The 15,304-nt window shown below is 44.8% G+C and overlaps 13 non-coding genes across 13 annotated transcripts; all 13 read right to left on the minus strand.

Annotated features, from left to right (window-relative positions):
- Positions 1–537: 537 nt before the first annotated feature.
- Positions 538–653, minus strand: Trnal-caa (transfer RNA leucine (anticodon CAA)). Its single transcript has 2 exons — positions 616–653; positions 538–583 (listed from the first exon to the last, which is right to left on the minus strand). It is a non-coding gene; the product is annotated as a tRNA-Leu (tRNA).
- Positions 654–1,357: 704 nt separating this feature from the next.
- On the minus strand, positions 1,358–1,473 carry Trnal-caa (transfer RNA leucine (anticodon CAA)). Its single transcript has 2 exons — positions 1,436–1,473; positions 1,358–1,403 (listed from the first exon to the last, which is right to left on the minus strand). It is a non-coding gene; the product is annotated as a tRNA-Leu (tRNA).
- Positions 1,474–2,175: 702 nt separating this feature from the next.
- On the minus strand, positions 2,176–2,291 carry Trnal-caa (transfer RNA leucine (anticodon CAA)). Its single transcript has 2 exons — positions 2,254–2,291; positions 2,176–2,221 (listed from the first exon to the last, which is right to left on the minus strand). It is a non-coding gene; the product is annotated as a tRNA-Leu (tRNA).
- A 702-nt stretch (positions 2,292–2,993) lies between these two features.
- Positions 2,994–3,109, minus strand: Trnal-caa (transfer RNA leucine (anticodon CAA)). Its single transcript has 2 exons — positions 3,072–3,109; positions 2,994–3,039 (listed from the first exon to the last, which is right to left on the minus strand). It is a non-coding gene; the product is annotated as a tRNA-Leu (tRNA).
- A 702-nt stretch (positions 3,110–3,811) lies between these two features.
- On the minus strand, positions 3,812–3,927 carry Trnal-caa (transfer RNA leucine (anticodon CAA)). Its single transcript has 2 exons — positions 3,890–3,927; positions 3,812–3,857 (listed from the first exon to the last, which is right to left on the minus strand). It is a non-coding gene; the product is annotated as a tRNA-Leu (tRNA).
- A 702-nt stretch (positions 3,928–4,629) lies between these two features.
- On the minus strand, positions 4,630–4,745 carry Trnal-caa (transfer RNA leucine (anticodon CAA)). The gene is made up of 2 exons: positions 4,708–4,745; positions 4,630–4,675 (listed from the first exon to the last, which is right to left on the minus strand). It is a non-coding gene; the product is annotated as a tRNA-Leu (tRNA).
- Positions 4,746–5,447: 702 nt separating this feature from the next.
- Trnal-caa (transfer RNA leucine (anticodon CAA)) lies at positions 5,448–5,563 on the minus strand. The gene is made up of 2 exons: positions 5,526–5,563; positions 5,448–5,493 (listed from the first exon to the last, which is right to left on the minus strand). It is a non-coding gene; the product is annotated as a tRNA-Leu (tRNA).
- A 702-nt stretch (positions 5,564–6,265) lies between these two features.
- Positions 6,266–6,381, minus strand: Trnal-caa (transfer RNA leucine (anticodon CAA)). The gene is made up of 2 exons: positions 6,344–6,381; positions 6,266–6,311 (listed from the first exon to the last, which is right to left on the minus strand). It is a non-coding gene; the product is annotated as a tRNA-Leu (tRNA).
- A 702-nt stretch (positions 6,382–7,083) lies between these two features.
- Trnal-caa (transfer RNA leucine (anticodon CAA)) lies at positions 7,084–7,199 on the minus strand. The gene is made up of 2 exons: positions 7,162–7,199; positions 7,084–7,129 (listed from the first exon to the last, which is right to left on the minus strand). It is a non-coding gene; the product is annotated as a tRNA-Leu (tRNA).
- A 702-nt stretch (positions 7,200–7,901) lies between these two features.
- Positions 7,902–8,017, minus strand: Trnal-caa (transfer RNA leucine (anticodon CAA)). Its single transcript has 2 exons — positions 7,980–8,017; positions 7,902–7,947 (listed from the first exon to the last, which is right to left on the minus strand). It is a non-coding gene; the product is annotated as a tRNA-Leu (tRNA).
- A 702-nt stretch (positions 8,018–8,719) lies between these two features.
- On the minus strand, positions 8,720–8,835 carry Trnal-caa (transfer RNA leucine (anticodon CAA)). Its single transcript has 2 exons — positions 8,798–8,835; positions 8,720–8,765 (listed from the first exon to the last, which is right to left on the minus strand). It is a non-coding gene; the product is annotated as a tRNA-Leu (tRNA).
- Positions 8,836–9,537: 702 nt separating this feature from the next.
- On the minus strand, positions 9,538–9,653 carry Trnal-caa (transfer RNA leucine (anticodon CAA)). The gene is made up of 2 exons: positions 9,616–9,653; positions 9,538–9,583 (listed from the first exon to the last, which is right to left on the minus strand). It is a non-coding gene; the product is annotated as a tRNA-Leu (tRNA).
- A 702-nt stretch (positions 9,654–10,355) lies between these two features.
- On the minus strand, positions 10,356–10,471 carry Trnal-caa (transfer RNA leucine (anticodon CAA)). Its single transcript has 2 exons — positions 10,434–10,471; positions 10,356–10,401 (listed from the first exon to the last, which is right to left on the minus strand). It is a non-coding gene; the product is annotated as a tRNA-Leu (tRNA).
- Between the last annotated feature and the right edge of the window lie 4,833 nt (positions 10,472–15,304).

Here is a 15,304-nt window from a genome sequence, read left to right on the forward strand (position 1 = left end):
AATCCAAATAATCACAGCAATCAATACATTTCGTTCGAAACTAAGTCGTCTGTTAAAGACATCAGAGATTAGACAGAATGCAGAGGTCTATCTGTCGAGTAATATCTCAAGTATTGGTCACGTTGTAATCTCCATAAAGTAATACTTTGAGTATATGAATTTATTTCGTGTTCTCTGTATTTCATCAGTGACTATTATTGTACAGATGATGTACTGGTCAGCCTGCACTGTTTCCTCACACTGTCGTTAGCACTCTGCATCTCTAGACAAGAGTCGTTTTCATACCACAAGTGTCCCTTTTGACGTGTTTGCGGCTGTGGCGCGGAAGTATCCTCACGAGGGGAAAGCCGTATTTACAACCAAACACTCTCTGTTTGTAGCTCACACTACCGAAGAAACAATTTGGTGCCGTAGGTGCGCTTCTGTTTGATGCAAACTTTTGATTTCACTTAGGAGAACACGGCCAGTATCGTGCTGTTGCACATTACAAAGGATCTCAATGATATTCAGGGTGCTCCAGTGAAGCGACAAAATCTGTGTCAGGAGTGGGATTCGAACCCACGCCCTCATTCGAGGACCAGAAGGCTCTAGCTGCTACTGCAGCCAAGGTCGTTCCTTGAGTCTGGCGCCTTAGACCGCTCGGCCATCCTGACACTTGATTCGATACTCCTCGTTTGTTCTATTAGAGTACTTGCAGTTGATGTTGTAGTCGCATCCACGTTGTCACAGTACGCAGGCATGAGTTCTGCACCCGTTAGACGTTCGCCAGACGCAGCCGCACAAATATAGCGCAGAATGTACCACCAAAAGAGTTTCTCAAATCCAAATAATCACAGCAATCAATACATTTCGTTCGAAACTAAGTCGTCTGTTAAAGACATCAGAGATTAGACAGAATGCAGAGGTCTATCTGTCGAGTAATATCTCAAGTATTGGTCACGTTGTAATCTCCATAAAGTAATACTTTGAGTATATGAATTTATTTCGTGTTCTCTGTATTTCATCAGTGACTATTATTGTACAGATGATGTACTGGGCAGCCTGCACTGTTTCCTCACACTGTCGTTAGCACTCTGCATCTCTAGACAAGAGTCGTTTTCATACCACAAGTGTCCCTTTTGACGTGTTTGCGGCTGTGGCGCGGAAAGTATCCTCACGAGGGGAAAGCCGTATTTACAACCAACACTCTCTGTTTGTAGCTCACACTACCGAAGAAAACAATTTGGTGCCGTAGGTGCGCTTCTGTTTGATGCAAACTTTTGATTTCACTTAGGAGAACACGGCCAGTATCGTGCTGTTGCACATTACAAAGGATCTCAATGATATTCAGGGTGCTCCAGTGAAGCGACAAAATCTGTGTCAGGAGTGGGATTCGAACCCACGCCCTCATTCGAGGACCAGAAGGCTCTAGCTGCTACTGCAGCCAAGGTCGTTCCTTGAGTCTGGCGCCTTAGACCGCTCGGCCATCCTGACACTTGATTTGATACTCCTCGTTTGTTCTATTAGAGTACTTGCAGTTGATGTTGTAGTCGCATCCACGTTGTCACAGTACGCAGGCATGAGTTCTGCACCCGTTAGACGTTCGCCAGACGCAGCCGCACAAATATAGCGCAGAATGTACCACCAAAAGAGTTTCTCAAATCCAAATAATCACAGCAATCAATACATTTCGTTCGAAACTAAGTCGTCTGTTAAAGACATCAGAGATTAGACAGAATGCAGAGGTCTATCTGTCGAGTAATATCTCAAGTATTGGTCACGTTGTAATCTCCATAAAGTAATACTTTGAGTATATGAATTTATTTCGTGTTCTCTGTATTTCATCAGTGACTATTATTGTACAGATGATGTACTGGTCAGCCTGCACTGTTTCCTCACACTGTCGTTAGCACTCTGCATCTCTAGACAAGAGTCGTTTTCATACCACAAGTGTCCCTTTTGACGTGTTTGCGGCTGTGGCGCGGAAGTATCCTCACGAGGGGAAAGCCGTATTTACAACCAACACTCTCTGTTTGTAGCTCACACTACCGAAGAAACAATTTGGTGCCGTAGGTGCGCTTCTGTTTGATGCAAACTTTTGATTTCACTTAGGAGAACACGGCCAGTATCGTGCTGTTGCACATTACAAAGGATCTCAATGATATTCAGGGTGCTCCAGTGAAGCGACAAAATCTGTGTCAGGAGTGGGATTCGAACCCACGCCCTCATTCGAGGACCAGAAGGCTCTAGCTGCTACTGCAGCCAAGGTCGTTCCTTGAGTCTGGCGCCTTAGACCGCTCGGCCATCCTGACACTTGATTTGATACTCCTCGTTTGTTCTATTAGAGTACTTGCAGTTGATGTTGTAGTCGCATCCACGTTGTCACAGTACGCAGGCATGAGTTCTGCACCCGTTAGACGTTCGCCAGACGCAGCCGCACAAATATAGCGCAGAATGTACCACCAAAAGAGTTTCTCAAATCCAAATAATCACAGCAATCAATACATTTCGTTCGAAACTAAGTCGTCTGTTAAAGACATCAGAGATTAGACAGAATGCAGAGGTCTATCTGCCGAGTAATATCTCAAGTATTGGTCACGTTGTAATCTCCATAAAGTAATACTTTGAGTATATGAATTTATTTCGTGTTCTCTGTATTTCATCAGTGACTATTATTGTACAGATGATGTACTGGTCAGCCTGCACTGTTTCCTCACACTGTCGTTAGCACTCTGCATCTCTAGACAAGAGTCGTTTTCATACCACAAGTGTCCCTTTTGACGTGTTTGCGGCTGTGGCGCGGAAGTATCCTCACGAGGGGAAAGCCGTATTTACAACCAACACTCTCTGTTTGTAGCTCACACTACCGAAGAAACAATTTGGTGCCGTAGGTGCGCTTCTGTTTGATGCAAACTTTTGATTTCACTTAGGAGAACACGGCCAGTATCGTGCTGTTGCACATTACAAAGGATCTCAATGATATTCAGGGTGCTCCAGTGAAGCGACAAAATCTGTGTCAGGAGTGGGATTCGAACCCACGCCCTCATTCGAGGACCAGAAGGCTCTAGCTGCTACTGCAGCCAAGGTCGTTCCTTGAGTCTGGCGCCTTAGACCGCTCGGCCATCCTGACACTTGATTTGATACTCCTCGTTTGTTCTATTAGAGTACTTGCAGTTGATGTTGTAGTCGCATCCACGTTGTCACAGTACGCAGGCATGAGTTCTGCACCCGTTAGACGTTCGCCAGACGCAGCCGCACAAATATAGCGCAGAATGTACCACCAAAAGAGTTTCTCAAATCCAAATAATCACAGCAATCAATACATTTCGTTCGAAACTAAGTCGTCTGTTAAAGACATCAGAGATTAGACAGAATGCAGAGGTCTATCTGTCGAGTAATATCTCAAGTATTGGTCACGTTGTAATCTCCATAAAGTAATACTTTGAGTATATGAATTTATTTCGTGTTCTCTGTATTTCATCAGTGACTATTATTGTACAGATGATGTACTGGTCAGCCTGCACTGTTTCCTCACACTGTCGTTAGCACTCTGCATCTCTAGACAAGAGTCGTTTTCATACCACAAGTGTCCCTTTTGACGTGTTTGCGGCTGTGGCGCGGAAGTATCCTCACGAGGGGAAAGCCGTATTTACAACCAACACTCTCTGTTTGTAGCTCACACTACCGAAGAAACAATTTGGTGCCGTAGGTGCGCTTCTGTTTGATGCAAACTTTTGATTTCACTTAGGAGAACACGGCCAGTATCGTGCTGTTGCACATTACAAAGGATCTCAATGATATTCAGGGTGCTCCAGTGAAGCGACAAAATCTGTGTCAGGAGTGGGATTCGAACCCACGCCCTCATTCGAGGACCAGAAGGCTCTAGCTGCTACTGCAGCCAAGGTCGTTCCTTGAGTCTGGCGCCTTAGACCGCTCGGCCATCCTGACACTTGATTCGATACTCCTCGTTTGTTCTATTAGAGTACTTGCAGTTGATGTTGTAGTCGCATCCACGTTGTCACAGTACGCAGGCATGAGTTCTGCACCCGTTAGACGTTCGCCAGACGCAGCCGCACAAATATAGCGCAGAATGTACCACCAAAAGAGTTTCTCAAATCCAAATAATCACAGCAATCAATACATTTCGTTCGAAACTAAGTCGTCTGTTAAAGACATCAGAGATTAGACAGAATGCAGAGGTCTATCTGTCGAGTAATATCTCAAGTATTGGTCACGTTGTAATCTCCATAAAGTAATACTTTGAGTATATGAATTTATTTCGTGTTCTCTGTATTTCATCAGTGACTATTATTGTACAGATGATGTACTGGTCAGCCTGCACTGTTTCCTCACACTGTCGTTAGCACTCTGCATCTCTAGACAAGAGTCGTTTTCATACCACAAGTGTCCCTTTTGACGTGTTTGCGGCTGTGGCGCGGAAGTATCCTCACGAGGGGAAAGCCGTATTTACAACCAACACTCTCTGTTTGTAGCTCACACTACCGAAGAAACAATTTGGTGCCGTAGGTGCGCTTCTGTTTGATGCAAACTTTTGATTTCACTTAGGAGAACACGGCCAGTATCGTGCTGTTGCACATTACAAAGGATCTCAATGATATTCAGGGTGCTCCAGTGAAGCGACAAAATCTGTGTCAGGAGTGGGATTCGAACCCACGCCCTCATTCGAGGACCAGAAGGCTCTAGCTGCTACTGCAGCCAAGGTCGTTCCTTGAGTCTGGCGCCTTAGACCGCTCGGCCATCCTGACACTTGATTTGATACTCCTCGTTTGTTCTATTAGAGTACTTGCAGTTGATGTTGTAGTCGCATCCACGTTGTCACAGTACGCAGGCATGAGTTCTGCACCCGTTAGACGTTCGCCAGACGCAGCCGCACAAATATAGCGCAGAATGTACCACCAAAAGAGTTTCTCAAATCCAAATAATCACAGCAATCAATACATTTCGTTCGAAACTAAGTCGTCTGTTAAAGACATCAGAGATTAGACAGAATGCAGAGGTCTATCTGTCGAGTAATATCTCAAGTATTGGTCACGTTGTAATCTCCATAAAGTAATACTTTGAGTATATGAATTTATTTCGTGTTCTCTGTATTTCATCAGTGACTATTATTGTACAGATGATGTACTGGTCAGCCTGCACTGTTTCCTCACACTGTCGTTAGCACTCTGCATCTCTAGACAAGAGTCGTTTTCATACCACAAGTGTCCCTTTTGACGTGTTTGCGGCTGTGGCGCGGAAGTATCCTCACGAGGGGAAAGCCGTATTTACAACCAACACTCTCTGTTTGTAGCTCACACTACCGAAGAAACAATTTGGTGCCGTAGGTGCGCTTCTGTTTGATGCAAACTTTTGATTTCACTTAGGAGAACACGGCCAGTATCGTGCTGTTGCACATTACAAAGGATCTCAATGATATTCAGGGTGCTCCAGTGAAGCGACAAAATCTGTGTCAGGAGTGGGATTCGAACCCACGCCCTCATTCGAGGACCAGAAGGCTCTAGCTGCTACTGCAGCCAAGGTCGTTCCTTGAGTCTGGCGCCTTAGACCGCTCGGCCATCCTGACACTTGATTCGATACTCCTCGTTTGTTCTATTAGAGTACTTGCAGTTGATGTTGTAGTCGCATCCACGTTGTCACAGTACGCAGGCATGAGTTCTGCACCCGTTAGACGTTCGCCAGACGCAGCCGCACAAATATAGCGCAGAATGTACCACCAAAAGAGTTTCTCAAATCCAAATAATCACAGCAATCAATACATTTCGTTCGAAACTAAGTCGTCTGTTAAAGACATCAGAGATTAGACAGAATGCAGAGGTCTATCTGTCGAGTAATATCTCAAGTATTGGTCACGTTGTAATCTCCATAAAGTAATACTTTGAGTATATGAATTTATTTCGTGTTCTCTGTATTTCATCAGTGACTATTATTGTACAGATGATGTACTGGTCAGCCTGCACTGTTTCCTCACACTGTCGTTAGCACTCTGCATCTCTAGACAAGAGTCGTTTTCATACCACAAGTGTCCCTTTTGACGTGTTTGCGGCTGTGGCGCGGAAGTATCCTCACGAGGGGAAAGCCGTATTTACAACCAACACTCTCTGTTTGTAGCTCACACTACCGAAGAAACAATTTGGTGCCGTAGGTGCGCTTCTGTTTGATGCAAACTTTTGATTTCACTTAGGAGAACACGGCCAGTATCGTGCTGTTGCACATTACAAAGGATCTCAATGATATTCAGGGTGCTCCAGTGAAGCGACAAAATCTGTGTCAGGAGTGGGATTCGAACCCACGCCCTCATTCGAGGACCAGAAGGCTCTAGCTGCTACTGCAGCCAAGGTCGTTCCTTGAGTCTGGCGCCTTAGACCGCTCGGCCATCCTGACACTTGATTTGATACTCCTCGTTTGTTCTATTAGAGTACTTGCAGTTGATGTTGTAGTCGCATCCACGTTGTCACAGTACGCAGGCATGAGTTCTGCACCCGTTAGACGTTCGCCAGACGCAGCCGCACAAATATAGCGCAGAATGTACCACCAAAAGAGTTTCTCAAATCCAAATAATCACAGCAATCAATACATTTCGTTCGAAACTAAGTCGTCTGTTAAAGACATCAGAGATTAGACAGAATGCAGAGGTCTATCTGTCGAGTAATATCTCAAGTATTGGTCACGTTGTAATCTCCATAAAGTAATACTTTGAGTATATGAATTTATTTCGTGTTCTCTGTATTTCATCAGTGACTATTATTGTACAGATGATGTACTGGTCAGCCTGCACTGTTTCCTCACACTGTCGTTAGCACTCTGCATCTCTAGACAAGAGTCGTTTTCATACCACAAGTGTCCCTTTTGACGTGTTTGCGGCTGTGGCGCGGAAGTATCCTCACGAGGGGAAAGCCGTATTTACAACCAACACTCTCTGTTTGTAGCTCACACTACCGAAGAAACAATTTGGTGCCGTAGGTGCGCTTCTGTTTGATGCAAACTTTTGATTTCACTTAGGAGAACACGGCCAGTATCGTGCTGTTGCACATTACAAAGGATCTCAATGATATTCAGGGTGCTCCAGTGAAGCGACAAAATCTGTGTCAGGAGTGGGATTCGAACCCACGCCCTCATTCGAGGACCAGAAGGCTCTAGCTGCTACTGCAGCCAAGGTCGTTCCTTGAGTCTGGCGCCTTAGACCGCTCGGCCATCCTGACACTTGATTTGATACTCCTCGTTTGTTCTATTAGAGTACTTGCAGTTGATGTTGTAGTCGCATCCACGTTGTCACAGTACGCAGGCATGAGTTCTGCACCCGTTAGACGTTCGCCAGACGCAGCCGCACAAATATAGCGCAGAATGTACCACCAAAAGAGTTTCTCAAATCCAAATAATCACAGCAATCAATACATTTCGTTCGAAACTAAGTCGTCTGTTAAAGACATCAGAGATTAGACAGAATGCAGAGGTCTATCTGTCGAGTAATATCTCAAGTATTGGTCACGTTGTAATCTCCATAAAGTAATACTTTGAGTATATGAATTTATTTCGTGTTCTCTGTATTTCATCAGTGACTATTATTGTACAGATGATGTACTGGTCAGCCTGCACTGTTTCCTCACACTGTCGTTAGCACTCTGCATCTCTAGACAAGAGTCGTTTTCATACCACAAGTGTCCCTTTTGACGTGTTTGCGGCTGTGGCGCGGAAGTATCCTCACGAGGGGAAAGCCGTATTTACAACCAACACTCTCTGTTTGTAGCTCACACTACCGAAGAAACAATTTGGTGCCGTAGGTGCGCTTCTGTTTGATGCAAACTTTTGATTTCACTTAGGAGAACACGGCCAGTATCGTGCTGTTGCACATTACAAAGGATCTCAATGATATTCAGGGTGCTCCAGTGAAGCGACAAAATCTGTGTCAGGAGTGGGATTCGAACCCACGCCCTCATTCGAGGACCAGAAGGCTCTAGCTGCTACTGCAGCCAAGGTCGTTCCTTGAGTCTGGCGCCTTAGACCGCTCGGCCATCCTGACACTTGATTTGATACTCCTCGTTTGTTCTATTAGAGTACTTGCAGTTGATGTTGTAGTCGCATCCACGTTGTCACAGTACGCAGGCATGAGTTCTGCACCCGTTAGACGTTCGCCAGACGCAGCCGCACAAATACAGCGCAGAATGTACCACCAAAAGAGTTTCTCAAATCCAAATAATCACAGCAATCAATACATTTCGTTCGAAACTAAGTCGTCTGTTAAAGACATCAGAGATTAGACAGAATGCAGAGGTCTATCTGTCGAGTAATATCTCAAGTATTGGTCACGTTGTAATCTCCATAAAGTAATACTTTGAGTATATGAATTTATTTCGTGTTCTCTGTATTTCATCAGTGACTATTATTGTACAGATGATGTACTGGTCAGCCTGCACTGTTTCCTCACACTGTCGTTAGCACTCTGCATCTCTAGACAAGAGTCGTTTTCATACCACAAGTGTCCCTTTTGACGTGTTTGCGGCTGTGGCGCGGAAGTATCCTCACGAGGGGAAAGCCGTATTTACAACCAACACTCTCTGTTTGTAGCTCACACTACCGAAGAAACAATTTGGTGCCGTAGGTGCGCTTCTGTTTGATGCAAACTTTTGATTTCACTTAGGAGAACACGGCCAGTATCGTGCTGTTGCACATTACAAAGGATCTCAATGATATTCAGGGTGCTCCAGTGAAGCGACAAAATCTGTGTCAGGAGTGGGATTCGAACCCACGCCCTCATTCGAGGACCAGAAGGCTCTAGCTGCTACTGCAGCCAAGGTCGTTCCTTGAGTCTGGCGCCTTAGACCGCTCGGCCATCCTGACACTTGATTTGATACTCCTCGTTTGTTCTATTAGAGTACTTGCAGTTGATGTTGTAGTCGCATCCACGTTGTCACAGTACGCAGGCATGAGTTCTGCACCCGTTAGACGTTCGCCAGACGCAGCCGCACAAATATAGCGCAGAATGTACCACCAAAAGAGTTTCTCAAATCCAAATAATCACAGCAATCAATACATTTCGTTCGAAACTAAGTCGTCTGTTAAAGACATCAGAGATTAGACAGAATGCAGAGGTCTATCTGTCGAGTAATATCTCAAGTATTGGTCACGTTGTAATCTCCATAAAGTAATACTTTGAGTATATGAATTTATTTCGTGTTCTCTGTATTTCATCAGTGACTATTATTGTACAGATGATGTACTGGTCAGCCTGCACTGTTTCCTCACACTGTCGTTAGCACTCTGCATCTCTAGACAAGAGTCGTTTTCATACCACAAGTGTCCCTTTTGACGTGTTTGCGGCTGTGGCGCGGAAGTATCCTCACGAGGGGAAAGCCGTATTTACAACCAACACTCTCTGTTTGTAGCTCACACTACCGAAGAAACAATTTGGTGCCGTAGGTGCGCTTCTGTTTGATGCAAACTTTTGATTTCACTTAGGAGAACACGGCCAGTATCGTGCTGTTGCACATTACAAAGGATCTCAATGATATTCAGGGTGCTCCAGTGAAGCGACAAAATCTGTGTCAGGAGTGGGATTCGAACCCACGCCCTCATTCGAGGACCAGAAGGCTCTAGCTGCTACTGCAGCCAAGGTCGTTCCTTGAGTCTGGCGCCTTAGACCGCTCGGCCATCCTGACACTTGATTTGATACTCCTCGTTTGTTCTATTAGAGTACTTGCAGTTGATGTTGTAGTCGCATCCACGTTGTCACAGTACGCAGGCATGAGTTCTGCACCCGTTAGACGTTCGCCAGACGCAGCCGCACAAATATAGCGCAGAATGTACCACCAAAAGAGTTTCTCAAATCCAAATAATCACAGCAATCAATACTTTTCGTTCGAAACTAAGTCGTCTGTTAAAGACATCAGAGATTAGACAGAATGCAGAGGTCTATCTGTCGAGTAATATCTCAAGTATTGGTCACGTTGTAATCTCCATAAAGTAATACTTTGAGTATATGAATTTATTTCGTGTTCTCTGTATTTCATCAGTGACTATTATTGTACAGATGATGTACTGGTCAGCCTGCACTGTTTCCTCACACTGTCGTTAGCACTCTGCATCTCTAGACAAGAGTCGTTTTCATACCACAAGTGTCCCTTTTGACGTGTTTGCGGCTGTGGCGCGGAAGTATCCTCACGAGGGGAAAGCCGTATTTACAACCAACACTCTCTGTTTGTAGCTCACACTACCGAAGAAACAATTTGGTGCCGTAGGTGCGCTTCTGTTTGATGCAAACTTTTGATTTCACTTAGGAGAACACGGCCAGTATCGTGCTGTTGCACATTACAAAGGATCTCAATGATATTCAGGGTGCTCCAGTGAAGCGACAAAATCTGTGTCAGGAGTGGGATTCGAACCCACGCCCTCATTCGAGGACCAGAAGGCTCTAGCTGCTACTGCAGCCAAGGTCGTTCCTTGAGTCTGGCGCCTTAGACCGCTCGGCCATCCTGACACTTGATTTGATACTCCTCGTTTGTTCTATTAGAGTACTTGCAGTTGATGTTGTAGTCGCATCCACGTTGTCACAGTACGCAGGCATGAGTTCTGCACCCGTTAGACGTTCGCCAGACGCAGCCGCACAAATATAGCGCAGAATGTACCACCAAAAGAGTTTCTCAAATCCAAATAATCACAGCAATCAATACATTTCGTTCGAAACTAAGTCGTCTGTTAAAGACATCAGAGATTAGACAGAATGCAGAGGTCTATCTGTCGAGTAATATCTCAAGTATTGGTCACGTTGTAATCTCCATAAAGTAATACTTTGAGTATATGAATTTATTTCGTGTTCTCTGTATTTCATCAGTGACTATTATTGTACAGATGATGTACTGGTCAGCCTGCACTGTTTCCTCACACTGTCGTTAGCACTCTGCATCTCTAGACAAGAGTCGTTTTCATACCACAAGTGTCCCTTTTGACGTGTTTGCGGCTGTGGCGCGGAAGTATCCTCACGAGGGGAAAGCCGTATTTACAACCAACACTCTCTGTTTGTAGCTCACACTACCGAAGAAACAATTTGGTGCCGTAGGTGCGCTTCTGTTTGATGCAAACTTTTGATTTCACTTAGGAGAACACGGCCAGTATCGTGCTGTTGCACATTACAAAGGATCTCAATGATATTCAGGGTGCTCCAGTGAAGCGACAAAATCTGTGTCAGGAGTGGGATTCGAACCCACGCCCTCATTCGAGGACCAGAAGGCTCTAGCTGCTACTGCAGCCAAGGTCGTTCCTTGAGTCTGGCGCCTTAGACCGCTTTTTTTTAATTTTTTTTTCGCATAAGAGGAGCAACAAAAACGCGCACTTCCGGTACCGGGAATCGAACCCGGGCCTCCTGGGTGAGAGCCAGGTATCCTAGCCACTTTTTTTTTTTCTTAACCACTTTTTTTTTTCACTTTTTTTACCACTTTTTTTACGCCTTAATCACTTTTTTCCACCACTTTTTTCTTTTTTAACCACTTTTTTTGACTGCTCTACCACTTGTTTTGCGTGAAAGCCAGGGATCCTAACCACTTTTTTGTTGTTTTTTTTCCATACCATAGTAATGACCCAGGGCAGCTCGGTGGAGGCGTGTTGGGCAGGGGTCGAATCCCGAGGCCTGGCCATGACGTCTCCTCCTCCCTGCACTGAAGCACAGTCGCACCAAGATGTAGTAATTGTCCTTGGTTCAGAGTCTTATGATACTTATATGTGGACACGGGGGTTATGATGCGTCGTCTATCCAAACAGGTAAAAGCTTGGCAGGAAGGCAAAAGAAACTAAGAACTAGCGAGAATGTCTTCCGTATCATGAAGTGAGATCAGTATGCCCCTATACCGGTGCCATTAATGCATCTGGCGCAGGAATGATCAATAGAAGTGGAAACTTAACCAATCCCCTGCTTTTCGAAAACAACACTAAGCATATTCGCAAAGTCCCTCTTAAGATGTGGGAAAGATTTTTGCGTCCAGTACTCATGAAGCATGTAACCAATAAACGAAATAAAATCGGAAATACCATCACCATCAACCACTGCAAAAATGTAACGGCCAAGAAGCCACATAATGGTGTTGTTCTTTGTCCGGGGATAAAAAACCGTGTCCGGCCAGCAGAGGATATCAGTTGTAAATGCCGATTCCGAACTCCTGGTGAGTAACGCCAATTGTCGGCGCAGCCAGTACCACATGCGAAGACGGTCAGCGCAGGTAAATCGGTGTGGGAGCGTATCAACACAACCACACGTTTGACAAAGCGGAGAGACACATAAACCTATACGATGAAGTCGTTCGTTCGTAGGAATCAGCTGATTAACCACCTTATACCATATGGAGGCAACAGTTGCTGAATGAACGGGTAAGCTAATATTCGTCCATATGTTACGCCAATTGAAACGGGGATACTGCAAAACAATCGGGTTGGAAGAAAAAGACCTGTGCCATGTGGCAAGCAGTGTTCGCGTAGTAAAAACAGGACGACGTTGTAAGTGGAGATCCAGGTAACTAATCTCAATGTAGAAGTCCCGAACATGTCGTAGCTTCGCATTTAGAGACCCTACGTTAATAGGCGGTGACAAGCTCGCAGGACGAACGACATGGAGTAATCGCGAAGTAACAGTCGGGGACTCAGAAAAGAAAAGATGGAGGGTTCGCTTAACATAAAGGGCAGCAGCCTTGACACGGACATCGGTGAACGACAAGCCGCCCTCAAGACGCGGCTTCGTAAAAACATCACAACGTAATTTAAAAATGTGCCCCCGCCAAATATATCTGTTAATAAGCTGGACCATTTTTGCACCCTGCATTCGGGGAAGCGGAAACAACTGAGCAACGTAATATACTTTACATAAAACATAAGTGTCTAATACACGCTTTTTTTGCAGTAGCGGTATCGAACGCCATGAGTGTTCGAATAAAACACCCTGAAGCTTGGAAATGGCCACTTGCCAATTTTTTGCAGCCATACGAAGAGGACACCGTTCAAGATAGATACCTAGATGTGTATGGTGTTCAACAGCCATAACCCACGGAATAACCACACGTTCAAAGCCCCGCAAATTCAGGAGTTTGCTTTTACGGGGGTTAATACGAGAACCTGAGGCTGCAGAAAATTTATCTAGTTCCATTTTCAACAGCGGCACTTCTGCGGCGGAACGAAGCAAAACAACCAAATCATCAGCATAAGCTGTTGCTGTCTGGGTAACCCCAGAGATCGTAAGACCACGAAGTGTCGAGTTGAGACGTGTGAGGAGTGATTGAAGGGAGAGAGCATAAAGGGTCATGGATAAAGGGCTACCTTGCGGGACGCCACGTTTAATATCAATGACCTTCGTCAGCTGGCCATTAATGTCAATCTTAGCAGAAATGCCAGTCGTCATATTCTTAAGTACCAGCAGCGCCTTTTCATTAAAACCGAGTCGGCGCAGCAGAAGCTCTAAAAACGAATGGGACACACGATCAAAAGCCTTACTAAAATCAACAAATAAAAGCGCACAGGAAATATTGGTGACAGCGACAATCGACACAATATCACGATACCCCGCCAGAGGCGTCAAGATGGAGCGCCCCGGAAAGCAGCTTTGACAAGGAGTTATCACAGGTGTAAGCAAGAGGGATAGACGTGCATTAACAGCCCTAGCAGCCGTCTTATAATCAAAATTTAAAAGGGTTAAAGGACGAAAGTCACTAGCTGTCTTCAAACCAGCAGCTTTCGGTATCAGGACTACCGTACCTCTCTTGAAATCGGCTGGAATTGAGCCACCATTCAAAATTTCATTTACTATATCCGTAAAAACAGGCCCTATAATAGTCCAAAAGCGAACAAAAAACTCCTTAGGAAGGCCATCCGGACCAGGAGATTTGTGAGATGGGGAACAAGCAATAAAAGCTGAAATTTCGTCTGCAGTAAAAGGAGCTAAAAATTCCGTATTATGGTCCTCTGTTAAAACTGATGGGATAGCAGTTAAAATCTCGTCTTTATCAACCGCATCAGAATCAGCCACAGCATATAAGGTCTCATAGTAGCAGGTAAGTTCATGGGTTATTTGATTCTGTAAGGTAAGCCGGCGCCCATCAGCTGCCATAAGACCGTCAATCAATACACGTCGACGGTTCTTTTGGTGACGAAACAGATGGTACATAGAAGTCATTTCATGTGCTAAGATGGACGGTGGTTTAGATTTAAGCTTCAAACCTTCCATCTGCAGTCGTTTAAGACTAAGGAGCTTCGCTTTAATTTTCCGAATCTCAGAAAGGTGGGCACATGTCATTCTAGACGTATCATAAAGTTCGCGAAGCACCGAATAATAATACTCAAAAGTCAGTTTCAGATCTCGCGCTCTTTGATAACTGTAGGACATTAAAGTGCGACGTAGTTTTGGCTTCGCACAGTGGATCCACCAGTGAAGCTTTGACGGAGAGTATCGCAGAGAACGTAAACACATGTCCCAAGCCGTCTGTATTAGAGGTTCGATGTCAGGGTCATCGAGCAAGGAGACATTTAATTTCCACAGCGGCCGATAAAGTTTAAGAGGCTGACGCTCCAAATTAATTATAACCGCAAGGGCACAATGATCCGTAAAACTGGCTGGAATAACATCTACATTTAAAACAGAAGCACTAAGGGGATCAGAAATATACAGTCGGTCAAGGCGACTACTAGAGGTGGCAGTAAAAAATGTAAATTTAACTAAAGTGGGGTGTTTAACCTCCCACGCATCGCGTAGTCGTAGTTGACGTACAAGAGAATGTAGCTCGAAACAATAATTAAAATGAGGGGATTGGTCCTTAGCTTGTAATACACAATTAAAATCACCCCCCAATATCAAAGTCGCAGGATTTTTGCGTAAAAGATAAATCAAATCCTCTTTATAAAAACGAGACCTTTCCTGCCGTTTGCTGGAACCAGAGGGGGCGTAAATATTAACCAAGGTTGTGTCAAACAACCGACAACCAATACCCCTTCCCGAGTCTAAGAGCTCAATTTCGGTAACGGGGATACCGTCACGAATTAGTAAGGCAGTACCTGTGGAAAACTCAGGCGCAAAATTTATAATAGTGCGAAAGCCAGGAACAAACAGGTGTGCAACGGAGACTTCCTGCAGGAAAACAACATCAGCTGCAGAGTCATAAATAAACTGCTGCAGAGACGCTAACTTCAGAGCAGATTGAATGCTATTTATATTTAAGGTAATAAACGTGTACGCCTGCAACATCAACCAAAAAAGAGAAAACGAACCCTAATTACACCACATTAGAAGCAACTACATCCATATCATCAACATCAGACATGGCAGAGGGTGATTGCCCGG

This window comes from Schistocerca nitens, unplaced genomic scaffold, assembly GCF_023898315.1.
Source record: "Schistocerca nitens isolate TAMUIC-IGC-003100 unplaced genomic scaffold, iqSchNite1.1 HiC_scaffold_191, whole genome shotgun sequence".
NCBI lineage: Eukaryota > Metazoa > Arthropoda > Insecta > Orthoptera > Acrididae > Schistocerca > Schistocerca nitens.